The following is a 27,316-nucleotide window of genomic DNA, read 5'->3' on the forward strand; positions in this document are numbered from 1 at the left end:
GCAGCCCAAATACTGGTTTCCTCATGGCATTTTCTCTGTCCTCTGAGAGTCGTCTTAGTTAGTTAAGAGATTTTTTCCCACCATCCTGGCCATCTTTTGGTACTGAATTCTCTCCTGGTGCAGAAGCTCTTAAGGTGAAGAGAAGACATAATAATAACAGTTATGATAACAATGCCTCACGTTTTATACCACATCAGTTTTCAAAGTGCTTTTCTATATTACTTTTGATTCTCAGGAAGCAGATATTTTTGCTGGGTATAAAATACTGGATTGTCTTCTCTTCTTTCAGCACATGGAAAATATTGTGCCACTTTGTTCTAGCTTCCATAGTTTCTGACGGGAAATCTCTAATTCTAATTGCTTTTTTCCTGTAGATAAGGTGTTGTTTTTCTCTGGCTGCTTTCAAGATTTTGTCTTTGTAGTTTTCAGAAGTTTAATTATGGTGATCTTGGCATGGAGTTCTTTGGGCTTATTCTTTTTGGGGTTCTCTCAGCTTCTTGAATATATATGTTTACGTTGATTTCCAGATTTAGGACATTTTCAGCCATTATATCTTTGAGTATTTTTTCAGCTCTATCTTCTTTCTCTTCTCCTTTTGAGTCTCAGATAACATAAATGTTAGATCTTTTGCTGCAGCCCTACAGGTCCCTGAGATTCTGCTCTTCTTTTCATTACATTTTCTCTCTGCTGTTCAGATAGGGCAATTTCTGTAGTTTTGTCTTACATTTCACCAATTCTTTCCTGTGTTGTCTCCATTTTTGTTGAGCTCAACTGCTGATCTTTTTTTTTTCTCCTTTTTAGGTCTCTCTATTTTTCTGTTCTAAAATTTCATTTAGTTCTTTTTTATATCTTCTATGTCTTTCTTTGCTGAGTCTTTCTTTGGTGAAGCTTCCTAGTTTTCATTTGTTTCTAGATTGTTCATACTCTCTCATTGAAATATATATCATGACTGCATTTAAATCTTTGCCAGATAATTCTAACATTTTTGTCATCTTGGTCTTGGCATCTGTTATGGATTGAATTGTGTCTCTCAAAAATACATTTTCTAAATCCTAACCTCTATTTCTGTGGTTATAATCTAATTGGGATGTGAGTTATGTTAATGAGGCAGGATTAGTGTAGGGTGTTCTTGAGTCAATGTGTTTTGGAATATAAAAGAGATTAAACAAGCAAGCAAAGGTGGGGAAAGGTTGTTGCCAAGCCAATGGAGAGCTGGAAGGGACCAGGAAACAGAAGCTGAAGAGAAAGGACCTTTCCTCAGAGCCGACAGAGAGAGAAAGCCTTGCCCTCGAGATGGTGCCCTGAATTCACACTTCTGACCTCCCGAACTGTGAGAAAATAAATTTCTGTTTGTTAGAGCCACTCACTCATGGTGTTTCTCTTATAGCAGCACTGGATAACTAAGAAGACATCTATTGATTATCTTTTCATTTAGCTTGAGATCTTCTTGGTTTGATGAGCACTTTTCTATTGAAGTCTGGATATTTTAAATTTATGTTATGAGTCTAAATCATACTTAAACCGTCTTTTTTAGCTGACTTTTTCTGACACTACCCGACAGGGATAAAGGGGCTCCATCTTCTTACTGTCGGATAGGGGCAGAATTTCAGGTTCCCCACTCAGTCTGTGTTGACACCTAAGGAGTGAGGGATCCTTGTAACTGCTGGGTAAGAGTGGAAATTCTGCCCTCCATGTGGCCTCCACTGATACTGCAGTGAGGATATTCTATTTACTGCTGGGCATGACAAAAGTCCTGACTCTCCACTAGCCTTCTTTGACACCAACTCAGTGAGCAAATGGAGGGTGCCTCATTACTATCAGGTTGGAGTGGAAGTCCAGGTTCCCCACATGATCTGTAGTGACAGTACAGGGTAGGGAGGTCTCCTAACTGACTATGGAAATAAATATTTCACTCCCCACTTGACCTTCTCTGACATCCCATTGGTGGGGGTGTGGGGGCACCTTATTACAGCCCCATGAGGGTGGAAGGCTGACTACACATTTATCCTTTACTGAATTGGAGGCTACAATCCCCCCTCCACCTGCTCCCCTGTAATCTTTGGTGGTAATAATATAACTAAATAGTATAATTATAGGCTAAAAGTTTTATGTCTTGCTAGACTGCTCATTTCCTTTCCCTGAGTAAGAAACCACTTGTGGAGCCCCCTTTTTTGTCTTCCCCTGTTTATGTTTCTTGGTCACCACATCCTCAGTTCCAAATCTGGGATTATGGGGCAAAGAGAAACCCCTGGGAACTCCCCACTGTGCCATTTCTTGGGTCCCAAGGTCCCTAGCAAGTCTGCTGTCTTTTAGAGTTTTTTTTTTTTTAATTTTATGTCGAGAGTGTTTAGTTGTACTTAGTGAGAAGAGTAGGGAAAACTATGAGTACTCCATCTTCCCAAAAGCAGAAGTCAACTCTTGTGCTTTATTTTAATACTATGAACACTTAAAAAAAATCACCTTGCTATCGTTGCACTTATATGTCCCTCTTCCTAACACAGGGAAAGTTTGGGGCTGCTGCCCAGAGAATTGGATGGTGTCTAATACCAGCTGCTATTTCATTACTTCTGAAGAGAATAATTGGACTGAGAGTGAGAAGAAGTGCACTGGGATGGGAGCTCATCTGCTGGTGATCAACATTAAGGAGGAGCAGGTACTTTCTAATGGGCCATGAAGCAGGAGCGCTGCCTGGGGTTTCTTCATCTCTATTGGCTAAGAGGAGATTTTATTGTTCTGGGATGTTGGTGCTCTGGGAGAAGGCTTTTAGGAAAGCAAATAGGAGAGTCTCTTAAGCCTCTATGCTCTACAGCTTCTTCCTGCTTTACTAAAACCTCCCCCAAAAGAAATTGGGGCATTTAAAATATAACATGTGGGAGCTGAATGAAAGGATTAGAAAATTGCAGTCTGAAATATCAGTTTGTTCTTTCAACATGTAAATGTCTTATACTTCATTCACTACTTAACAAAGAAGGGGTATTAAGTGGAATAGAGAAATAAGGTTGAATCTTGAGAATCACAATCGACAATCAAAATGAAGTTAAAGCATCTCTGAAGTTATGAAAGAAAAAATTATTAAATCTGTGAACACTGTCTCATGTACAACTATGAGTATTACAATTTCTTAGAGAAGAAAAGAGGGAAAGTGGGTATGAGATTAGAATTCAGTCTGATCATGGTTAGAAGTCTCTCCCATGTGTTCAGAAGTGATGTATTTAATCCTACCCTGCCCAATCACAGAAGTCCTATGATCATGGTCAGGGGCCGTGTGACTTTTCCTGGTTCCTGTTTTTTTATTCCCTTTTCTCAAAGACCATAATAAACTCACACAACCTAAGAACGCTACAGTCTGTGAGTCCTTTCTTTTCTTCTCTCAGCTATTCATAACTCAGAAGCTGAACAGAAAGTCTTCTTACTACATGGGGCTCTCAGAACCAAAATGGATTGACCAGTGGCAATGGGTAGATCAGTCACCGTACAAAAAAAATGTCACGTGAGTATAGAATTCAGTAAAAGAATCCTGAGCCATACTGGGCTATTCCATCTCTCAGCTACTATAAAACAACAACAGCAACAAAAAACAACTTTGTTTTTTTTTCTGAACCAAGGTGCAGTTGATATTGAAGTCTGTGCTTTTAGCCACATTATATGTGCGTATAAAACAAATCATGTCATTTAAGATCATAATTAATTAAGATTTAATATTTGCCATAAAGCAAAAATATTAAATTCTGATAACCTTAGTATGACTCATATTCATGTAGTTTTTAAAGGAATTTTAAAGAATGTTAGAATACATTACCACCTTTGATCTTAATATCACCTGTGTAAAATCCATACACCTAGTACTCAATCTCTATTTTTTAGATAGGAAACCTGAGACTCCCAGAGAAATTATATTACTTGCCCAAGATAACAGTGAGGAAGTAGCAGATACAGAGATCTTAACTAGTTCTGCAGACTTCAAAAGCAGTGCATAAAGAACAAAGTGTATTGATACTTGGGACCAGGGGGAAATCTTTTAATTACTTAAGGAAGCTCTATGAGACTGGCAGACCCACGGCAGCAGGAGGGAAGGATAAACAGGTAGATGAGAGCCTATGGGGTAGCTGGTAGGAGGATGTTTAATGTGTCCTGAGTTGCTTAAGGTGGCAGAATACTGGGTGATGTGAGCACAGTTTTCAAGGGCAATGTCAGTGACACAGATGAAGGAGAAGCTGCTTAAGCTTGAGAGTTTTGCAGAAGGAGGCAGCATCTTTATTAAACCCATTGTCTTTCATGAAATATGTATGTGCCCACACTTAATATTCATGTGTAATTTTAACCATTTCTCCAAGATTCTACACGTGTGTAATTATTTAATAATGTCTATTAAATTGATTTACTATATCCTATATTATGTCAATACATGATATAGAAAAGAGACATGAACTTTTTAGCTAAGCTTGACAGATTGAAAGATAAATGTCATTGTTTTCCAGTAGAAAACAATGTTTACCATATAAGTGAAAAAAGGCATTTTAAATGTAGGATTGGATGTGTCTGACCTGAACCTCACACTATTCTACCCTAGCCCCCTTAGTCTCTAAGCCATTCAAAGCATAGTTTGAAGGAATAGCCTCATCATTTTTCTCTCTTTCAGATTCTGGCATCCTGGTGAATCCAATAATCATAAACAGCATTGTGTTTTTATAAGTTTTCTTAATGGAAAATGGGGCTGGAATGCTGCCTCTTGTGATATGCCTCAAAAGTCAATTTGTGAGATGATGAAGATCTACTTATGAATGGAACATTCTCCATGGACATGTGGTTGGATTGGCATCTACCATGAAAGGAATATCTAATTTTCTCTTTGTGTTCATGCGTGTGTAAATCTTGTGCGAGGGATGTCCACAGAATTTTTCAGAAGGCTGTCACCTATTCCACTTAAGCTAGAATCAGTTCTCACATTCATTCATCCGTAAAACATCCATCTATTGAACATTTTCCATGTTTCAGAGGCTTTACTAGAGACCCCTTTTACGGACACATGGAGGGAGCATGAGCTTCCTTTCCTAATTTCTAACTGCTAAGGGATTAGTTACTGATATAATTTGATCTGATTACTCTTCCTGGGTGGCTTTTTTTTTTAATGAACTGGTCAAAAGCAAAAGAAAACTAATCATTACTTTTAGCTTCTCTCAGACAGATTTACTACTTTTAACTGTAAGCATATTATGTAACAGGAGGAATACAATACACATCAATTTAGGATAAGTTCCAGCTTTGGCCCATTTGGGCTTCTTAACATTCTCTATTCAGTCTTGGCATTTAACATCAGGTGCAGGCAAAGGGAAATTAGAGATTGAACATTAGAGATTTAGAATTAGAGAACTAGAGGTCACTGCTGATGTGTTGATCTTCTGATAGTCTGATAATTCTTCTCTTTGGTTCAGTTTTATAGTTTCTGTCCATGGATTCCCACTCAAAATGGCCCTTGGTTGGTTTTTTTTTTGGTTCCTCTTTTTTTACTACAGTTCTTATCCATCATTTTCTTTTTCCTAAAATATGAAATTTATGTACAATATAGGCTGTAATTCATTGCCTTTGTTCAGCGATTATAATTGATTATGACAAAGCTGGTTCCAACCACGGCTGTACCTGTACACCCATATACAGTTCCTAATGTGACCTCCTGAGATTATGCCCTGGTCATGTTGTTGCAACTGAGTCTTTCATTTGCCACTTTCCCCCTAAGTGTACTGGATGATAGTTATTTTTATAGAGGTCTGATCTTACCCATCATATGTAGAATTTATCAGTTTAACTCTCGGAGAGCAAATTACAGATATCTGGGGGAATTTCACTTTACTTTTAATGAAATTTTCTCACTATTATTTCAATAATATGGGGATGGATGTTGAAGATGGGCAAAAAGCACTTTTTTTCTACATACCTTTGATTGACAGAACAGAAAGTGTGCTTGATCTTGAGTGTCATGGAGAATGGTGATATCAATCAGTGCTAGCTCTTTGCTTTCCTCTATCTTGCATTTTATGAATGTGTTTCAAAGCCTCTTTCTTTAATTTCTCCTCCAGAACCATTATGTCAAAGTTGTGCGTAGCAGGTGTTATGTAAGATTTGTGTTTATAGAGTGAGATGAAAGTGATGAACCATCAAACTGAGCCCTAATCAATAAACAGAATTGTGAGAAAATAAAATAATTGTTTTTTTTTTAAGTCACTAAATTTTGGGGTATGTATGAATTGTTTTCTAAAGGAACCGTGGTAGTGCAATGGTTAAGAGGTCTGCAGTTTGAACCCACCAGCTTCTCTGTGGGAGAAAGATATGACAGCGTCCTTCTGTAAAGATTATAGCCTAGGAAACCCTGGTGGGCTGTTGTTCTCTGCTACATAGGGCCGCCATGAGTCGGAATCTACTCGACAGCACCTAACAACAACAACAACATCGACTTTCTAGGTCTGCTGTAACAAAGTACCAAAAGCTAGGTGGTTCAAAACAATAGAAATTTATTTTCTCACAGGTATGGAGGCTAGGGCCTGAAATCAAGATACCAGCAGGGCCATGCTCTGACTGAAGGCCTTAGGCAAGAATCCTTCCTTGCCTCTTCCTAGCTTCTGCCGATTGCTGGAAATCGTTCATGTTCCTTGGCTTGCAGCTGCATCACTGCAATCTCTGTCTCTGTCTTCATGTGGCCTCTTCCCTGTGTATCTGTCTTCTGTGTCTTCTCTCCTCTTCTCATTGGATTTAGGGCTCACCCTAATCTGGTATGAACTCATCTTAACTAATTACATCTACAAGGACTTCATTTCCATATAAGACTATATTCACAGGTCCTGGGATTTAGGGCTTAAACATATCTTTTTGGGGCACACGATTCATTCCACAACAGTGTGGTTTATTAATGAACAATATATGAGACATCTTTTGAACCAATATTCTGCAAAATAAGGAAGCACTGTTAATATGAGTGTATCTTAGAATTTTTGGCTCTGTATTCATCCATACAGTTGCTTATTAAAAGCAAATAACACCCATTAGGATGTCTATTATCAGAAATACGGAAAATACCAAGTCTTGGAAAGGATATGGAAAATTAGAATCTTCATCCATTCCTGGTGGGAATGTAAAATAATGCAACCTTTGTGGAAAACAGTTTGTTGGTTCCTCAAAAAGTTACATGTAGAACTACCACATTACCCAGGAATTTCACTGCTAGGTATATGCCCAAAAGCATTGAGAAAAGGGACTTAAGAAGATATTTGTACACCCATGTTCACTACATCATTATTCATAATATCCAAAAGGTGGAAACATCCATACACCAAGAGATACATGGATAAACATAATGTGGTATACCCATACAATGGAATATTATTCAGCCATAAAGAGAAATGAAGTTCTGACACCTGCTATGATATAGATGAACCTTGAAACATTAAGCTGAGTAAAGCACGCCAGACACAAAAGGACAAATATTGTATAGTCCAATTTATGTGAAATGTCTAGAAAATGTGTAGAGACCAATGTTTGTTAGTGTTTGCCAGGGGATGAGGGGAGGGGAAAATGGGTATTATTAAGGTGTACTGTGTTTCTGTTGGAAACCCTAGTGACGCAGTGGTTAAGAGCTACAGCTGCTCAGAGTGATGAAAAACTTTTCGAAATGGATAGTGATGATGGTTGTACAACACGGCAATTAATACAATTAATGCTACTGAACTTTACACTAAAAAATGGTTATATGGCAATTTAAAAATATATTTTATCACAATAGAATAATAAATCCCACAAATGAATATTCAAACAAAGCATACAAATAAATGCACCAACACTCAGGCACTTTTGGCCAAGGTGCTGCTTAGTAAATGGAGAAGGAGGCAAACAATTCCATGGAATGTCCAGTACTAGGGGAAATACTTTTGCTAATTGGGATTAAACTGAACAACCTTGATGATTTCTCTGAAAATGGGAATCTGCTTTACCTGACAACATTTCAGGGCTCTTTTTATTTATTTAAATAAATATAAAAATATTTATTATTATTTTTTTATTTTTGTACTTTGGATGAAGGTTTACAGAACAATCTAGCTTCTTATTAAACAATTAGTACACACATTGTTTTGTGATGTTGGTTACCAACCCCACAACATGTCAACAGTCTCCCTTCTTGATCTTGGGTTTCCTATTACCAGCTTTCCTGTCCCTCCTGCCTCCTAGTCCTTGCCCTTGGGGTGGTGTACCCATTTTGCCTCATTTTGTTTTATGGGCCTATCTAATCTTTGGCTAGAAACCCTGGGGGAGTAGTGGTTAAGTGCTACGGCTGCTAACCAAAAGGATGGCAGTTCAAATCCACCAGGTGCTCCTTGGAAACTCCATTGGGTAGCTCTATAGGGTTGTTATGAGTGGGAATTAACTTGAGGGCAACAGGTTAAGGTTTAATCTTTGGCTCAAGGGCGAACCAAAGGAGTGACTTCATTACTGAGCTAAAATAGCATCCGGGAGCCATATTCTCAGGGCTTCTTCAGTCTCTGTCAGGCCAGTAAAAGTACTCTTTTTTTTTTTTTGTGAGTTAGAATTTTGTTCTACAGTTTTCTCCAGCTCTGTCCAGGACCCTCTATTTTGGTTTCTGTCAGAGCAGTTAGTTGTGGTAGCTGAGTACCATCTAGCTGTGCCGGACTTCGTCTGGCAGAGGCTGTGGTAGTTGTGGACCATTTGGAACTTTGGACTAATGTTTCCCTTGTGTCTGGTTTTCTTCATTCTCCCTTGCTGCAGACGGTGCGGGACCAGTAGAGTATCTTAGATGGCCACTAAAAAGGTTTTAAGACCTCAAACGCTACTCACCGAAGTAGGATGTAGGACATTTTCTTTATAAACTATGTTATGCTGGTTGAGCTAGTTGTCCCCTGAGACCATGGTCCCCAGCCCTCAGCCCAGTAAATTGGTCTCTCAGTGAGTTTGGATGTATCTATTTTTTTTTTATGAAACTCCTATGACCTTGCCTTAGTCAAGTTGTGCTGACTTCTCCAGTATTGGGTACTGTCTTACCCTTCATCAAAGTTACTACTTATCTGTTGTCTAGTTAGTGGTTTTCCCTGCCCACTCCTCCCCTCCCTTGTAATCATGAAAGATTCTTTCTGTGGGTAAACCTTTTCATGAGTTTTTATAATAGTGGCGTCATACAGTATTTGTCCTTTTGTGACTGACTTATTACATTCAACATAATGCCCTCCAGATTGGTCCAGTCCATGTTGTGAGATGTTTAACAGATTCCTCATTGATCTTTTTTTTTTTAATTTTTATTGTGCTTTAAGTGGAAGTTTACAAATCAAGTTAGTCCCTCACACAAAAACTTATATACACCTTGCTACATACTCCCGATTGCTCTCCCCTTAATGAGACAGCTCCTTCCCTCCCTCCACTCTCTTTTCATGTCCATTCTGCCAGCTTCTAACCCCTCTTCCCTCTCATTTCCTGTCCAGGCAGGAGATGCCAACACAGTCTCAAGTGTCCACCTGATCCAAGAAGCTCATTCCTCACCTGTATCCCTTTCCATCCCTTTGGCCAGTCCAAACCCTGTCTGAAGAGTACACTTTGGGAATGCTTCCTGTCCTGGGCCATAAGAAGGTCTAGGAGCCACGACCACCGGGGTCCTTCTAGTCTCAGTCAGGCCATTAAGTCTGGTCTTTTTACAAGAATTTGGGGTCTGCATCCCACTGCTCCCCTACTCCCACAAGGGTTCTCAGTTGTGTCCCTGTCACGGCAGTCATCAGTTGTGGCTGGGGACCATCTAGTTCTTCTGGTCTCAGGCTGATGTAGTTTCTGGTTTATGTGGCCCTTTCTGTCTCTCGGGCTTGTATTTACCTTGTGTCCTTGGTATTCTTCATTCCCTGTTGGTCCAGGTGGGTTGAGACCAATTGATGCATCTTAGATGGCCACTGGCGAGCATTTAAGACCCCAGATGCCACTCTCCAAAGTGGGATGCAGAATGTTTTCTTAATAGATTTTATTATGCCAATTGACTTAGATGTCCTCTGAAACCATGGTCCCCAAACCCCTGCCCCTGATACGCTGGCCTTTGAAGCATTCAGTTTATTCAGGGAACTTCTTTGTTTTTGGTTTAGTCCAGTTGTGCTGACCTTGCCTGTATTGTGTGTTGTCTTTCCCTTCACCTAAAGTAGTTCTTATCTACTATCTAATTAGTGAGTACCCCTCTCCCACCCTCCCTCTCTGCCCCCTCTCATAACCATCAAAGAATATTTTCTTGTCTGTCTAAACTATTTCTCTAGTTCTTATAATAGTGGTCTTATACAATATTTGTCCCTTTGCAACTGACTAATTTCACTCAGCATAATGCCTTTCAGGTTCCTCCATGTTATGAAATGTTTCACAGATTCATCACTGTTCTTTATCGATGTGTAGTATTCCATTGTGTGAATATACCTGCATTTATTTATCCATGCATCCGTTGATGGGCACCTACCTTGGTTGCTTCCCTCTTTTTGTTATTGTAAACAGCACTGCAATGAACATGGGTGTGCATATATCTGTTCGTGTAAAGGCTCTTATTTCTCTAGGATATATTCCAAGAAGTGGGATTGCTGGATCGTATGGTCAACAAATCAATTTCCAAAGTGGTTGTACCATTTTACATTCCCACCAGCAGTGTGTAAGTGGTCCAAGTTCTCCACAACCTCTCCAATATTTATTATTTTGTGTTTTTTGGAATTAATGCCATCCTTGTTGGAGTGAGATGGAATCTCCTTGTAGTTTTGATTTGCATTTCTCTAATGGCTAGTGATCGTGAGCATTTCCTCATGTATCTGTTAGCTACCTGAATGTCTTCTTTAGTGAACTGTCTGTTCATATCCTTTGCCCATTTTTTAATTGTGTTTTCTGTCTTTTGTAGTTGAGTTTTTGCAGTATGATGTAGATTTTAGAGATCAGGTGCTGATTGGAAATGTCATAGCTAAAAAGTTTTTCCCAGCCTATAGGTAATCTTTTAACTCTTTTGGTGAAGTATTTGGATGAGCATAGATGTTTGATTTTTTTTTTTTTTTTTTACCAAGTTATCTAGTTTTTCTTCTGCATTGTTTGTATACTGTTTATGCCATGTATTAGGGCTCCTAACATCCGTATTTTTTCTTCCATGGTCTTTATCATTTTAGGTTTTATATTTAGGTCTTTGATCCATTTTGAGTTGGTTTTTGTGCATAGTGTGAGATATGGGTCTTGTTTCATTTTTTTGTAGACGGATATCCGGTTATGCCAGTACCATTTGTTAAAGAGATTGTCTTTTCCCCATTTAACTGTTTTAGGGCCTTTGTCAAATATCAGCTGCTCATATGTGGATGGATTTATGTCTGGATTCTCAATTCTGTTCCATTGGTCTGTGTATCTGTTGTACCAGTACCAGGCTCTTTGACTACTGTGGTGGTATAATAGGTTCTAAAATCAGGTAGGGCGAGGCCTCCCACTTTGTTCTTCTTTTTCAGTAATGCTTTACATATCCAGGACTTCTTTCCCTTCCATATGAAGTTGGTAGTTTGTTTCTTCATCTCATTAGAAAATGTCATTGGAATTTGGATTGGAATTGCATTAAATCTATAGATTGTTTTTGGTAGAACAGACATTTTTATAAAGTTGAGTCTTCCTATCATGAGCAAGGTATGTTTTTCCACTTATGTAGGTCTCTTTTGGTTTCTTGCAGAAGTGTTCTGTAGTTTTCTTAGTATAAGTCTTTTACATCTCTGGTAAGATTTATTTCCTAAGTATTTTATCTTCTTGGGGGCTACTATAAATGGTATTGATTTGGTGATTTCCTCTTCAATGTCCTTTCTGTTGGTGTAGAGCAATCCAACTGATTTTTTTGTATGTTTATCTTGTATCCTGATACTCTGCTGAATTCTTCTATTAGTTTCGGTGGTTTTCTTGAGTATTCCTTAGGGCTTTCTGTGTATAATATCATATCATCTGCAAATAGAGATAATTTTACTTCGTCTTTGCCAATCTGGATGCCCTTTATTTCTTTATCTAGACTAATTGCTCTGGCTAGAACCTCCAGCACGATTTTGAATAAGAGTGGTGATAAAGGGCATCCTCATCTGGTTCCTGAACTGAATGGGAATGCTTTCAGGCTCTCTCCATTTAGGGTGATGTTGGCTATTGGCTTTGTACAAATGCCCTATGTTATGCTGAGGAATTTTCCTTCTATTCCTATTTTGCTGAGAGTTTTTATCACGAATGGGTGTTGAACTTTGTCAAATGCCTTTTCTGCAATAATTGATAAAATCGTGATTCTTGTCTTTTGTTTTATTTATATGATGGATTACATTAATTGTATTAGTAATGTTGAACAATCCTTGCATACCTGGTATGAATCCCACTTGGTCATGGTGAATTATTTTTTCGATATGTTGTTGAATTCTATTGGCTAGAATTTTGTTGAGGATTTTTGCATCTGAGTTCATGAGGGATATATGTTTGTAATTTTCTTTTTTTGTGAGGTCTTTACCTGGGTTTGGCATCAGGGCTATGCTTGTTTCATAGAATGAGTTTGGTAGTATTTTGTCCTTTTCTATGCTCTGAAATACCTTTAGCAGTAGTGCTGTTAACTCTTCTCTGAAAGTTTGGTAGAACTCTGCGGTGAAGCTGTCCGGGCCAGGGCTTTTTGTTGTTGTTGTTGGGAGTTTTTTGATTACCTTTTCAATCTCTTCTTTCATTATGGGTCCATTTAGTTGTTCTACCTCTGTTTGTGTTAGTTTAGGTAGGTAGTGTGTTCTAGGAATTCATTCATTTCTCCTAGGTTTTCAAATTTGTTAGAGTATAATTTTTCTAGTAATCTTATATGATTCTTTTAATTTCACTTGTGTCTGTTGTGATATCACCCATCACATTTCTTATTCAGGTTATTTGCTTCCTCTCCTGTTTTTGTTTTGTCAGTTTGGCCGATGGTTTATCAATTTTGTTGATTTTTTCAAAGAACCAGCTTTTTGTCTTGTTAATTCTTTCAGTTGTTTTTCTGTTTTCTATTTCATTTAATTCTGCTCTAATTTTTATTATTTGTTTTCTTCTGGTGCTTGTGGGTTTCTTTTTTGCTCTCTTTGTATTTGTTCAAGTTGTCTCGATGATTCTTTGATTTTGGCCCTTTCTTCTTTTTGGATGTGTGCATTTATTGATATAAATTGGCCTCTGAGCACTGCTTTCGCTGTGTCCAAAGCTTTTGATAGGAAGTGTTTTCATTCTCATTGGATTCTATGAATTTCTTATTCCATCCTTTCTGCTTTCTGTAGTCCAGTCTTTTTTGAGCGGAGTATTGGTCAGTTTCCAAGTGTTTGATTTCTTTTCCCTGGCTTATCTATTATTGATTTCTACTTTTATGGTCTTATGGTCAGAGAAGATTCTTTGCAATATTTCAATGTTTTGGATTCTGCTAAAGCTTGCTTTATGACCTAATATGGGGTCTATTCTGGAGAATGTTCCATGTGTACTAGAAAAGAAAGTTTACTTGGCTGCTGTTGGGTGGAGTGTTCTGTATGTCTACAAGATCATGTTGGCTGATCGTGTCATTTAGATCTTCCATGTCTTTACTGAGCTTCTTTATGGAATTCCTGCCCTTCACTGAAAGTGGTATGTTGAAGCCTCCTACTAATATTGTGGAGCTGTCTATCTCACTTTTCAATGCTGATAAGGTTTGTTTTATGTATCTTACAGCGCTGTCTTTGGGTGCAAAAATATTTAATATGGTTATATCTTCTTGGTATATTGTCCCTTTAATCATTATGTACTGTTCTTCCTTTTCCTTTATGATGGATTTAACTTTAAAGTCTTTTTTTGTCAGAAATTAATATTGCCACTCCTGCTCTTTTTTGATTGTTGTTTGCTTGATATATTTTTTTCCATCCTTTGAGTTTTAGTTTGTTTGTGTCTCTAAGTCTAAGGTGTGTCTCTAAGTCTAAGGTGTGTCTCTTGTAGGCAGCATATAGACGGATCATGGTTTTTAATCCATTCTGCCACTCTCTGTCTTTATTGGTGTGTTTAGTCCATTTACATTCAGTGTAATTATGGGTAGGATTTTTTTTTTTATTTAGTGCTATCATTTTGATGTCTTCTTTTTGTTTGTTGTTGACAGCTTCTTTTTCCCACTTAATTTTATGTGCTGAGTAGATCATCTTTATATATTGTCCTTTCCTCATATTTATTGTTGTTGACTTTATGTCTGCTGAGCCTCTATTTTTTTCTTGTGTTTTATTTAGATGTGTAGTTTGTCTTCTTTGTGGTTACCTTATAATTTACCCCTGTTTTTCTAAATTTAAACCTAACTTTTATTTCTTTTATTGTCTTGTCTTCCTCTCCTGTGGAAGATCTATGGCTACAAGTCCCTCTTTATTGTTTTAATGTTGTCTCCTTTTACATAATATCATCACTGTTTCCCTGTTTTGAGCATTTTTTAATCTTAATTTATTTTTGTGATTTCCCTGTCTGGGTTGACTTCTGATTGCTCTGCCCAGTGTTCTAGTCTTAGGTTGATACCTGACATTATTGATTTTCTCACCAAAGAACTCCCTTTAGTATTTCATGTAGTTTTGGTTTGGTTTTTATGAATTCCCTAAACTTCTGTTTATCTGGAAATGTCCTAATTTCACCTTCATATTTGAGAGACAGTTTTGCTGGACATATGATTCTTGGATGGCAATTTTTTTCCTTCAGTTTTTTATATAAGCCCTCCCATTGCCTTCTTGCTTGCATGGTTTCTGCTGAGTAGTCTGAGCTTATTCTAATTGGCTCTCCTTTGTAGGTGACTCTTCATTTATCCCTAGTGGCTCTTAAAATTCTCTCTTTATCTTTGGTTTTGACAAGTTTGATTATAATATGCCTTGGTGACTTTCTTTTAAAATCTACCTTATGTGGAGTTCGATGAGCATCTTGGATAGATATCTTCTCATCTTTCACAATACCAGGGAAGTTTTTTGCCAAGAAAACTTCAACAATTCTCCCCGTTTTTTCTGTTATCCCTCCCTGTTCTTGTACTCCAATCACTCATAGGTTATTCCTCTTGATAGAGTCCCACATGATTCTTAAGGTTTCTTCAGTTTTTAAAATTCTTTTATCTGATATTTCTTCAAATATATTGGTGTCAAGTGCTTTATCTTCAAGTTCAGAAATTCTGCCTTCCACTTGCTCAATTCTGCTCCTCTGACTTTCTATTGAGTTGTCTAATTCTGTAATTTTATTGTTATTCTTCTGAATTTCTGATCGCTGTCTGTCTATGGATTTTTCCAGCTTATTAAATTTTTCATTATGTTCCTGAATAATTTTCTTTTAATTACTTCAACTGCTTTATCTGTGTGTTTCTTGGCTTGTTGTGCGTATTGCTTTATTTCCTTCCCGATTTCTTGAAGAATTCTGTATATTAATCTTTTGTATTCTGCCTCTGGTAATTCCAGGAAGGCACTTTCATCTAGAAAATACCTTGATTCTTTGTTTTGAGGGCTTGTTGAGGTTATCATGGTCTCTTTCTTTATGTGACTTGATATTGAATGTTGTCTCCAAGCCATCTATAAGTTATTGTATTAGTTTATTTTATGTTTACTTACTGTGTCATAGCTTCTTCCTTTGTTCTGTTTTGATATGCCCAAATGGTGTGCTTGAGTGAGGTAGCTTGATTATTTTCACCTTTGGAGCTCTGACGTTCTGTCCCCAGATGGCTAGAGCTGTTATCAGGTATATCAGTCTAGGAGTCCATTCACTTTTCTTGTATGGATTCAGCTCAGGTGTTCAGATAGCTGATCATCAAGTGTGTGGTACAGGCTCTGTCCTATAGTCTTAGAGGGTCAGGGGTGATTGGTGTAGGTACCAGTGTCTGCTTGCAGCAGAGGAACATGCTCTGAACAAGGCAGGGGGCTGAGAATCATCCCCCGAGTGTCTCTGAGGAAAGCATGTCCCTGTTCCCTAGAGCATAGAGGTGGGTGGGTTCTGCAAAGGGACCATGGGTACCCAAAGTTTTTGGTTGTAAGGACTGGGAGGTGCCAGTTATCTTTGGACCCCTGTTGTGGGTGGCTGGGTGACCTGAATGGAGCCACCAGTCCTTAGGCATCTGATGTGGGTACATGAGGACCTTGTTTAATAGGCAAAGCAATGTCAAACATCAAACACCCACCTCTCCACCACACAGCTGAAACAGTTGCAGTCTGCCAACCAGGGCCTATTCTCCTGAAATAGGCCCACTCATATCCATGCAGAGGGTAAATGTATTCAAAGTCCACAGACTGTTTATACCTGGACAGGAGGCATTTCTGTCCTGAGCTCCCCTGGTTAGTGGAGCTGGCAAATTATCTTTTCTCCCAATTGCAAATTTGTTCCTTCTTCAAGGCTGGGAGGATGGCTCTAAGCACTCCACAGGGCCTATCTCAGACCCAGGAAAATCAGCGGTTGAAGCCGGCTTGGGAGTGGTGGGGTGGTGGAGTGGTGGGTGGGGGTGGAGGTGGTGGGGGTACCATAATACATACACAAGTACTTAGCTTTTGCTGAGAGCGCCATTCTTCTCTCTTTCTGGAGGTGTGAGTAGGCTGTGTGGCTGGCTGCTTCTCTCTGAGGAAACTGTGGCTGAATGCTAGTACCAGCCCACTGCAGTCGCTCCCAAGAATGGTGTCTGAGGGGTCCCCACGATTCAGGTCTGGTAACTCTTCTCTGCTTCTGAATTGTCTCTTCTTCCCCTGGCCCTTCAGTTTGTTTTTTAACATCGCCTTTGATATTCAGAGCTCCTAGCTTGTCATAAATATACTCGTTTCGGTTTTTTTTTTTTTTTGGTTCTTTGTTGTAAGAGAGCTTGCTGGCAGCATCTGTCTGTTCTGCCATCTTGGCCCTGCCCTTCTCATTGTTCTTGATTTTTTTTTTTTATTAACTTTTATTGAGCTTCAAGTGAACGTTTACAAATCATGTCAAACTGTCACATATAAGTTTATATACACCTTACTGTGTACTCCCTCTTGCTCTCCCCCTAATGTCAGCCCTTCCAGTCTCTCCTTTCGTGACAATTTTGCCAGCTTCCAACTCTCTCTATCCTCCCATCCCCCCTCCAGACGGGAGATGCCAACACAGTCTCAAGTGTCCACCTGATACAAATAGCTCACTCTTCATCAGCATCTCTCTCCTACCCACTGTCCAGTCCCTTTCATGTCTGATGAGTTGTCTTTGGGAATGGTTCCTGTCCTGTACCAACAGAAGGTTTGGGGACCATGACCGCCGGGATTCCTCTAGTCTCAGTCAGACCATTAAGTATGGTCTTTTTATGAGAATTTGGGGTCTGCATCCCACTGATCTCCTGCTCCCTCAGGGGTTCTCTGTTGTGCTCCCTGTCAGGGCAGTCATCGGTTGTGGCCGGGCACCAACTAGTTCTTCTGGTCTCAGGATGATGGAGGTCTCTGGTTCATGTGGCCCTTTCTGTCTCTTGGGCTCTTAGTTATCGTGTGACCTTGGTGTTCTTCATTCTCCTTTGATCCAGGTGGGTTGAGACCAATTGATGCATCTTAGATGGCCACTTGTTAGCATTTAAGACCCCAAACGCCACATTTCAAAGTGGGATGCAGAATTTTTTCATAATAGAATTATTTTGCCAATGGACTTAGAAGTCCCCTTAAGCCATAGTCCCCAACCCCCACCCCTGCTCCACTGACCTTTGAAGCATTCAGTTTATTCAGGAAATTTCTTTGCTTTTGGTCCAGTCCAGTTGAGCTGACCTTCCATGTATTGAGTATTGTCCTTCCCTTCACCTAAAGTAGTTCTTATCTACTAACTAATCAGTAAAAAACCCCTCCCACCCTCCGTCCCTCCCTCCCTCCCTCGTAACCGCAAAAGTATGTGTTCTTCTCAGTTTATACTATTTCTCAAGATCTTATAATAGTGGTCTTATACAATATTTGTCCTTTTGCCTCTGACTAATTTCACTCAGCATAATGCCTTCCAGGTTCCTCCATGTTATGAAATGTTTCACAGATTCGTCACTGTTCTTTATTGATGCGTAGTATTCCATTGTGTGAATATACCACAATTTATTTACCCATTCATCCATTGATGGACACCTCGGTTGCTTTTTCTTGATTTTTGCATAGCATTCCATTGTGTGTATGGACCATAGCTTATCTATTCATCTGTTGGTGAGTATTTACATTGTTTTCATATTTTTGCTATTGTGAATAATAACTGCAGTGAACATGAGTGTGCATGTGTCTATTCATGTGATGGCACTTATTTCTCCAGGACATATTCCTAGGAATGGGATTGCTGGAACACATGGTATTTCTATCTCTAGCTTTTTAAGGAAGCATCATATCATTTTCGAAAATGGTTGTACCATTTTTCATTTCCATCAGCAAAGCATAAATGTTCCAATCTCCCTGTGGCCTCTTCAACATTTATTATTATTTTTATGGCAGTAATGTCTGAGTGAGATGGTATATCTTTGTTGTTTTGATTTGAATTTCTCTAAAGGCTAGTCATCTCAAGCATTTCCTCATATATCTGTTAACTGCCTGAATGTCTTCTTTTGTGAAGTGTCTGTTCACATCCTTTGCCCATTTTTTAACAGGATTGTTTGTCTTTTTGTTGTAGAGGTGATGGATTATCCTATAGACTTTAGAAATTAGACCTTTGTTGGATTTGTCATGATCAATTTTTTTTCCCCCAATCTGTAGGCTCTCTTTACACTCTTTTGGAGAAGTCTTCTGATGAGCGTAATGTTTAAGTTATCTAGCTTATCTTAGTTATGGTTTGTATACTATTCATGTCCTTAATTAGGTTCTCTAGTGTTGACCTTATTTTTTCTTCTATAATCTTTATAGTTTTTGGTTTCATATTTAGGTCTTTGATATATTTTGACTTTGTTTTTCTGTATGGTGTGAGATATATGTCTTGTTTCATTTTTTTTGCAGATGAACAGTTTTGCCAGTACCATTTGTTAAAAGGGCTGTCCTTTCCCCATTTGATGGACTTTAGACCTTTGTCAAAGATCACGTGACTGCGGGTGGATGGATTTACATATGGTTTCTTGATTCTGTTCCATTGGTCAATGTATCTGTCATTGTTCCAATACCAGGCTGTTTTGACTACCTGTAAATTTGATTAATTTTTCCATCTTGTTAAGAATGCTGTTGGTGTTTGGATTGGGATTGCATTGCATTCTTAGATTGGTTGGGTTTGAATTGATGTTTTCACAATATTGAGTCTGCCTATCCATGAGCATGGTATGTTTTTCCATTTATGTAGGTGTTTTTTTGGAAACACTGGTGGCGCAGTGGTTAAGTGCTACTGCTGCTAACCAAAGGGTCAGCAGTTTGAATCCACCAGGTGCTCCTTGGAAACTCTATGGAGCGGTTCTACTCTGTCCTATAGGGTCGCTACGAGTTGGAATCGACTTGACGTTAGTGGGTTTAGGTGTCTTTTGTTTTCTTGCAGTAGTGTTTTTTAGTTTTCTTTGTATAGGTCTTTTATGTCCCTGGTTAGATTTATTCCTAAGTATTTTATTTTTTTAGGGGCTATTATAAATGTTATTGCTTTCCTGATTTGCTTTTTGTAGTTCTTTTATTGGTGTATAGGAATTCAACTGATTTTCGTTATGTTTATCTTGTACCCTGCTAATCTGCTGAATCTTTCTATTATTTCCAGTAGATTTCTCGTGGAATCCTTTGGGTTCTTTATGCATACTATCACGTCATCTGTAAATACGGTTAGTTTTACTTATTCCTTACCAAATTGGATGCCCTTTATTTCTTTTTCTTGCCTTATTGCTTTAGCTAGAACTTTCAGCACAATGTTAAACAGAAATCATGAAAAAGGATATCCTTGCCCTGTTCCTGTTCTCAGGGGGATTGTTTTCAGCTTCTCTTCATTATGAATGATGTCGGCTGTTGGCTTTGTATAAGTGCCCTTTACTATGTTGAGGAATTTCCCTTCTATACCTATTTTATTGAAAGTTCTTGTCAGGAATGGTGTTTGGATTCATGAAATGCCTTTTCTGCATCAATTGAGATGATCATGTGGTTCTTTTCTTTTGTTGAATGTGGTGGATTAATTAATTGATTTTCTAATGTTGAACCTTCCTTGCATAACTATTATGAATCCCACTTGGTTGTGGTGTATTATTTTTTTTGATATGATGCTGAATTCTATTGGCTAGAATGTTGTTAAGAATTATTGCATCTACATTCGTGAGAGATATTGATCTGTAAATTTTATTTTTTTCTGGTATCTGTGCCTGGTTTTGGTATCAGGGTTATGCTGGTTTCATAAGATGAATTCAGAAGTATCCCTTCCTTTTCTATGTTCTGAAATATTTTGAGTAGCATTGGTGCCAACTCTTTTCTGAATGTTTGGTAGAATTCTCCATGAAGCCATCTGGTCCAGGACTTTTCTTGGTTGAGAGTTTTTTTTTTTTTTTTGCTATCTTTTCAATTTCTTCTCTTGTTATGGGTCTGTTTAGATTTTCAACCTCAGTTTGTGTTAGTTTAGGGAGGTAGTGTGTTTTTAGATATAATGTCCATTTCTCTAGGTTTTTTAATTTGTTGGAGTATAGTTTTTCTTTAGTTTTTCATAGTACTCTGTTATGACCATTTTTCTTTCAGTTGGGTCTGTTGTAATGTCCCCATTTCATTTCTTATTTGTTTTATTTATTTCCACTCTTGTTTTTCTTTTGTCAGTTTGGCCAATGGTTTGTTGATCCTTCAAAGAGCCAACTTTTGGTTTTGTTGATTCTTTCTGTTGTTTTTCTATTCTCTCCTTCATTTATTCTTCTCTGATCTTTATTATTTCCTTTCTTCTGGTGGCTGTGGGCTTCTTTTGCTGTTCCCTTTCTATTTGTTTAATTTTTTTATAGCTAATGTTTTGATTTTGACCCTTTCTAATTTTTTGATGTGAGCATGTACTGCTACAAATTGACCTCTGAGCCCTGCTTTTGCTGTGTCCCAGAGGTTTCTAGGAATTTTTTAATTCCATCTTTGATTTCTTTTATTATTCATTTGTTTTAAAGCAAGGTGTTATCCAGTTTCCATGTATTTGATTTTTTTCCTTGCTTTTTCAGTTATTAATTTCTACTTTTAAGGTGCTGTGATAAGAGAATGTGCTTTGTAATTTCTTAATATTTTGGATTTTGTGGAGGGTTGCCTTGTGGCCTAAGATGTAGTCTATCCTAGAGCATGTTCCATGTTCATTGGGAAAGTATGTGTACTTTGCTACTGATGGGTGGAGTGTTCTATATATGTTTAAGAGGTCAAGTTGGTTGACTGTGGTCTTGAGATCTTCTGGGTCTTTGATGAGTTTCTTTCTAGATGTTCTATCCTTTACTGACAGTGGTGTGTTGAAGTCTCCTACTATTATTGTGGAACTGTCAATTTCTCTTTTCAGTGCTGTTAGAATTTATGTATTTTGGAGCCCTATCTTTTGGTGTGTAGATATTTATTATGGTTATATCTTCATGATGGATTGCCACTTTAATCATTATATAATGTCCAACTTTATCTTTTATGTGGATTTTGTTTTAAAGTCTATTTTATCTGAGATTAGTATTGCCACTCCTGCTCTTTTTTGGTTGCTGTTTGCTTGATGTATTTTTTTCCATCTTTGATTTTTAATATATTTATGCATTTTTTTCTAAGGTATGTCTCTTGTAAACAGCATATTGATGGGTCCTGTTTTTTTAATCCATTCTCTCACTCTCTGTCTATGGGTGCCTTTAAGCAATTTACGTTCTGTGTGATTATTGGTAAATGTGAGTTTATTGCTGTTATTTTATAGTGCTTTTTATGGTACTGACGTTTTTGTTGTTCCTCTTACTCTTCTGTGCTGAATTCCTTTTGTTCGTGGATTTTTGAAACTGTTTCTTTCATTTTTGTTGATTTTGTGTTTACTGAGACTTTTTGCTTTTCTTCTTTGTTTTGATGAGTAGCTTTGGTAATTTTCTTTCTGGTTTCCTTGAAATTTACCAGTATCTTCCTTATTTTAAACCATCACCTTGATTTCCTCTCTATTTGAGTGTCCTATGTTTATAACATTTGTTTCTTTTTTTATTGTTCTGACATTGTTGTCATTTACCAATTTGCCTTTCTGGCTTCTGGTTGTATAGTTTTTAGACTTGTTTTTTCTTCAAGAGTTCATTATCTAGGTTGGTACCTGGCTGATGCTGTCTTATGTCCTAGATTCAGATTGCAGTCTAATGTTTTTTGTTCTCTAACCAAAGGGCTCCCTTTAATAATTCTCGTAAGTTTGGTTTGTTTTTCACATATTCCCTTACCTTTTTGCTTGTCTGGAAATATCCTAATTTTGCCATCATATTTGAGTGAGAGTTTTGCAGGATATATTATTATTGTTTGGCAGTTTTCCCCTTTCAAGATTTTATACATGTAAATCCTATTTCCTTTTTGGTCACATGGTTTCTGCTGAGTAATCAGAGCTTAGTCTTAATGTTTTCCCTTTGTATGTGACTTTTTATTTTTCTTGAGTTGCTCCCATGATCTTTCTTCATCTTTGGTTTTAGTGAGTGTGGTTATGATATGTCTTGGTGATTTTCTTTTGGGGTCTATCCAATATGGGTTTCATTGAGCTTTTGGATGGTTAGCTTTTTGTCTTTCACGTTATGGAAGTTTTCTGTAGGCACATCTTCAATGATCTTGTCTGTGTTTTCTGTTTCCTCTGCCTGTTCTGGAATTCTGATCACAAGCACTTTTTTGCTTTTGATTGTATCCCACATCGTTCTCAGAGTTTCTTCATTTTTATTCATTCTTTTCTCTGATTTTTCCTCAAAGTGGTATCCAAGGATTTGTCTTCAATTTCACTGATTCTATCTTCCATTAATTCAAATTTGCTCCTAAAACCTTCTATTGCACTGTTCATTTCTGAAATTTTGTTTTTTTATCTTTTCATTTTCTAATTACTGTTTTTGTATGGTTTCTAGTTGTTTACTTATTTTGCCATTTTGTTCCTGTATTATTTTCCTTAATCCTTCCATTATTTTGTCTGTGTTTTCCCTGATTTTGTCTATGTTTTCCTTATATTTGTTTCCATTATCTTTCATCTGTTGGAGAACCCATAATATTAGAGTTTCAAATTGCCTATCAGGTAGTTCAAGTGACTTTTCTTATACCAGAAGTTCTGGTGTTTTATTTTGGTTGCTTTCTGGAGTCATCCTCTCCTGTTTTCTTATGTTTTGATATTGTCTGCTCTCTCCAGGACATTCAGGAATTATTTTCTTCACTTATTGATTGTAGATTTGATTGTTCCATCCTGCTGTTTTGTTTTATTTGGTTATGTCTTGGCAGGTAGGTTGGGTGTGTTTTGATGCTTGCTCAACTGTGGGCATGATACTTCTCACCTCATTGTCTACTTGGACAGGGCCAGTTAGTCTGCTATGGTGCCACAGAGCAGGTCCAGCAGGGGTGGTGGGGTGGAGATGGATAGTTTGCAGCATGAACTGGGGCTTATAGCATGGGACGGGGGCACTGCAGGGCTGGGTCCAGGGGACCACATCAGTGCCACTTGAGGGCATGGCACTCAGTGCATAATGCAGATAGGCAGGAGCAAAAGGACAGGATGTGATGTGTGGAGCTAAGTGGGGCTTGAAAGAAGAGAAAGAAGACAGAGAAACAGAAGCAAAAATAAAGGAAAAAAGAAAAAAATAAGATTCAGTGGGTGGGGGTGTGGCAGACCTGGTGAGTCTGTGTGCTGGTGGCTCTCTGGTGGAACGATGTAGCTTGGCCTGTTGAGAAGTGGTGTGGGTGGTGCATGGGGCTAGGTGAGTGGGAAAAACGAAAGGAAAGAGGACAAAGAAAGCAAAGAAACCAACAAGAAAGCAAACAAAAATAAGTAAATAAAAATAATTTTAAAAATTAAAAGAACAACAACAGAAATATGGTGTTGGGGGAGCTGGCCATTGGGGGCAGGGCAGATTTGGGGTGGCAGTGATCTGATGTCTCTGTTGCCAGATGGATCGGCATGGCTTGTCAGGAAAAGGAGGAGGCAGTGCATACCCTAGGTGGGAGCAAGAAGGAAGAGGGAGAAAGAGAAAGATATAGAAAAAATGAAAAATATGGCACTGAAGGAGCTGGCCTCTGGTGGTGGTGAATACCTAAGGAGGCCATGTGCCAGAGGCTCTCCAGCCTAGTGGTACAGCACAGCCCACCAAGAAGGGGGTGGTGGTGCATGTGGCTAGGTGGGCAACAGAAAGGAAGGGAAGGAAGTGAGAGAGAGAGAGAAGGCACAAGAACTACAAAAATGAAAACAAAGAAACAAAAAATAAATAAAAAGTGGTGCTGAGGGAGCTCGCCTGTGGGACAGTGCAGAGCCAAGGAGGCTGCTTACAGTAACTCTCCAGCTGAGCAGTGCAGCACAGTACCTCAAGAAGGGGCAGAGGTAGTGCACAGGAACTGGGTGGGTAGGATAAAGGAAAGGAAGGAAAGCAGATAAAAGAAGTGGAAAAGAAAGAAAGAAAAGGAACACAGCAAACAAACCAAAAAATCTGAGCATGTCAAGAAAGGAAGGCAATGGCACATGGAGCTAGCTGGAGGGGAGAAAGGAAAGGAAGGAAGGGAGAGAGAGAGATGCAATAACAAAAAAGGCAATATGAAGAAACAAACAAGCAAATAATAAAATAAAAAACAAAACAGAGAAACAAAAAAATGGTGCTAAAAGAGCCAGTGGGTGGGCGTTGGGCAGATCCTGTGGCAGTGAGCTGTGTCTCTCTAGCAGAGTGACTGTGGCCTATTGGAAAGTGGCAGAGGCCATGAACAGGGAAGAAGGGTGAGGTGTGGGAGAGTGTGTATCCCTGCTTACTGGCTGCTCTGTCTCCTGTTGGGAGCTCCATGAAGTTGCCTTCCCGTACTCCCTGTCTGTGTTCCTTGGTGGCTGTAGCCTGATGGCGAATCTGTGCCACATTAGCTGGTAGGGGACCTCCACTCTGTAGGTCTCTTTGTTCTCTGTCAGTTTCATTTTCCATGTGGTGCTTGATTATTCCTCATGTGATACTTAGGATTCTAGGATTGATGTTTGTATCTGTTTCACTTAGTTTTTCAGGTCTTTGCTGCAGAGGGATGGCATGGTACTTCTGTGTACAGTGTCATGTTGGCCATTCTCCTATAAATCTTTAGGGAAGCAGACTGCCACATCTTTCTCCCACTGAACAGCTAGTAGTTGGAACTGATGACCTTTTGGATACCTGCCTGACAGTTAACCACTGTGCCAGCATGGCTCCTTTAAAAATGGTGCACACCTTGTGAAAGATAAACTCAGAGGGACAACTCAGAAAAGGAGTGTAAGAATGGTTGCACAACTCAAAGAATGTAATCAGTGCCACATACTTACAGAAGCTGTTGAACTGGTGAATGTTTTGCTGTGTATATTTTCAGCAACAAGAAATAAAATTTAGAAAAATAAAAAGATGAACTCAGTGACTCAAAGACAGATGAAATAATGTGACAGAATTGTATTCAGCCAAATGTTTAGTGTAAGGGTTTGATTAAATGAGTCATAGTATGTCCACATGATGAAATGCTGTGCAAAGTGGTAAAATTGTAGCAAATGTAATTTCATAATGAAGAGCCACTGTTTAGGACTGTGGTGTATATTGTTGGTCTCTTCAACCCTTCTTCCTTAGAAACAAAACTCCAACATTTTTTAGAGTCACCTTTCCTCTATCAGCCAGGGTACCTTGAGATGCTGACCTCACATTAAGCTCTGTGGATTACTGTTGTTAGTTGTGGTCAAGTCAAGTCCATTCTGACTCATGGTGACCCTGTGTGTGCAGAGTAGAATTTCTTTCTCCATAGGATTTTCAAGGTTGTGCCTTTTCAGAAGCGGATCATTAGACCTGTATTCCAAGGCACTTGTGGGTGGGTTTGAACTACCAACCTTTCCCTGTGGTCAAATGCTTAACCATCTGAGCAACACAATGACCCTGATTAGGTCAAGGCAATTGAAGCAATCACCTATCCAGGAGTAGGTTTAGAAGTAGGTATTAACTGCAAGTCATCCAATGAATTTCTTCTCCCTTCTTGTTCTCAGCAGGATCTGTGAGTGAGTCTCTCCCAATGAACATGAACATGAGCAAAGAAACATTTAGTCCTGCTTGCTACTGATGGTCATTGTATGATCATGAGGGGGATCAACTTTAGAATGACATGAACATCATGGATAGCAAGAGTAGAGCCCTGGAAAGAACCTGGTGTTTAAGGGTATTGCTGAGCGACTGGTTCAACTATCTCTGAAGCCCACTCTATTCTGAATTTTTAATTGTAAGAAATAATACATTTTCTCCCCCACATGTCTGTCAGTTTGTCGTACAGTGGGGACTTGCATGTTGCTGTGATGCTGGAAGCTATGCCACCAGTATTCAAATATCAGAAGGGTCACCCATGATGGACAGGTTTCAGCTGAGTTTCAGACTAAGACAGACAAGGAAGAAGGATCTGGGAGTCTACCTCTAAAAAGATTTAGCCAGCGAAAATCACATGAATAGCAGCAGAACATTATTTGATATAGTACTGAAAGATGATTCCCTCAGGTTGGAAGGCATTCAAAAGATGACTCCTCAAAGTAGAGTTGACCTTAACAATGTGGATGGAGTCAAGCTTTCGGGACCTTCATTTGCTGATGTGGTATTACTCAACATGAGAAAAAACAGCTACAAACATCCATTAATAATTTGAATGTGGAATGTATGAAGTATGAATATAGGAAAATTGAAAGTAATCAAAAACAAAATGGAACATATGGGATTGATATGCTAGGCATTAGTGAGCTGAAATGGACTGGTATTGGCCATTTTAAATTAGTCAGCCATATGGTCTACTATGCTGGGAATGACAACTTGAAGAGGAATGGCATCACATTCATCATTAGAAAGAATGTTTCAAGATCTATCCTGAAGTACAAAGCTGTCAGTGATGGGGTAATACCCACATGCCTACAAGGAAGAGCGGTTAGTATCACTATTATTCAAATTTACTCACCAGCCAGTAACGCCAAAGATGAAGAAATTGAACATTTTAACCAACTTCTGCAGTCTGAAATTGATCTAACATGCAATCAGGATGCATTGACAATTACTGGAGATTGGAATTCAAAAGTTGGAAACAAAGAAGGATTGGTAGTTAAAAAAATATTGCATTGTTGATAGAAAGGATGCCGGAGATTGCATGATAGAATTTTGCAGGACCAACAACTTCTTCATTGCAAATACCATTTTTCACCAACATAAATGGCGACTATACACACAGACGTCACTAGATGGAATACACAGGAATCAAATCGACTACATCTGTAGAAAGAGAAAATAGAGAAG

The sequence above is a fragment of the Loxodonta africana genome, chromosome 4 (genome assembly GCF_030014295.1).
Source record: "Loxodonta africana isolate mLoxAfr1 chromosome 4, mLoxAfr1.hap2, whole genome shotgun sequence".
Lineage (NCBI taxonomy): Eukaryota > Metazoa > Chordata > Mammalia > Proboscidea > Elephantidae > Loxodonta > Loxodonta africana.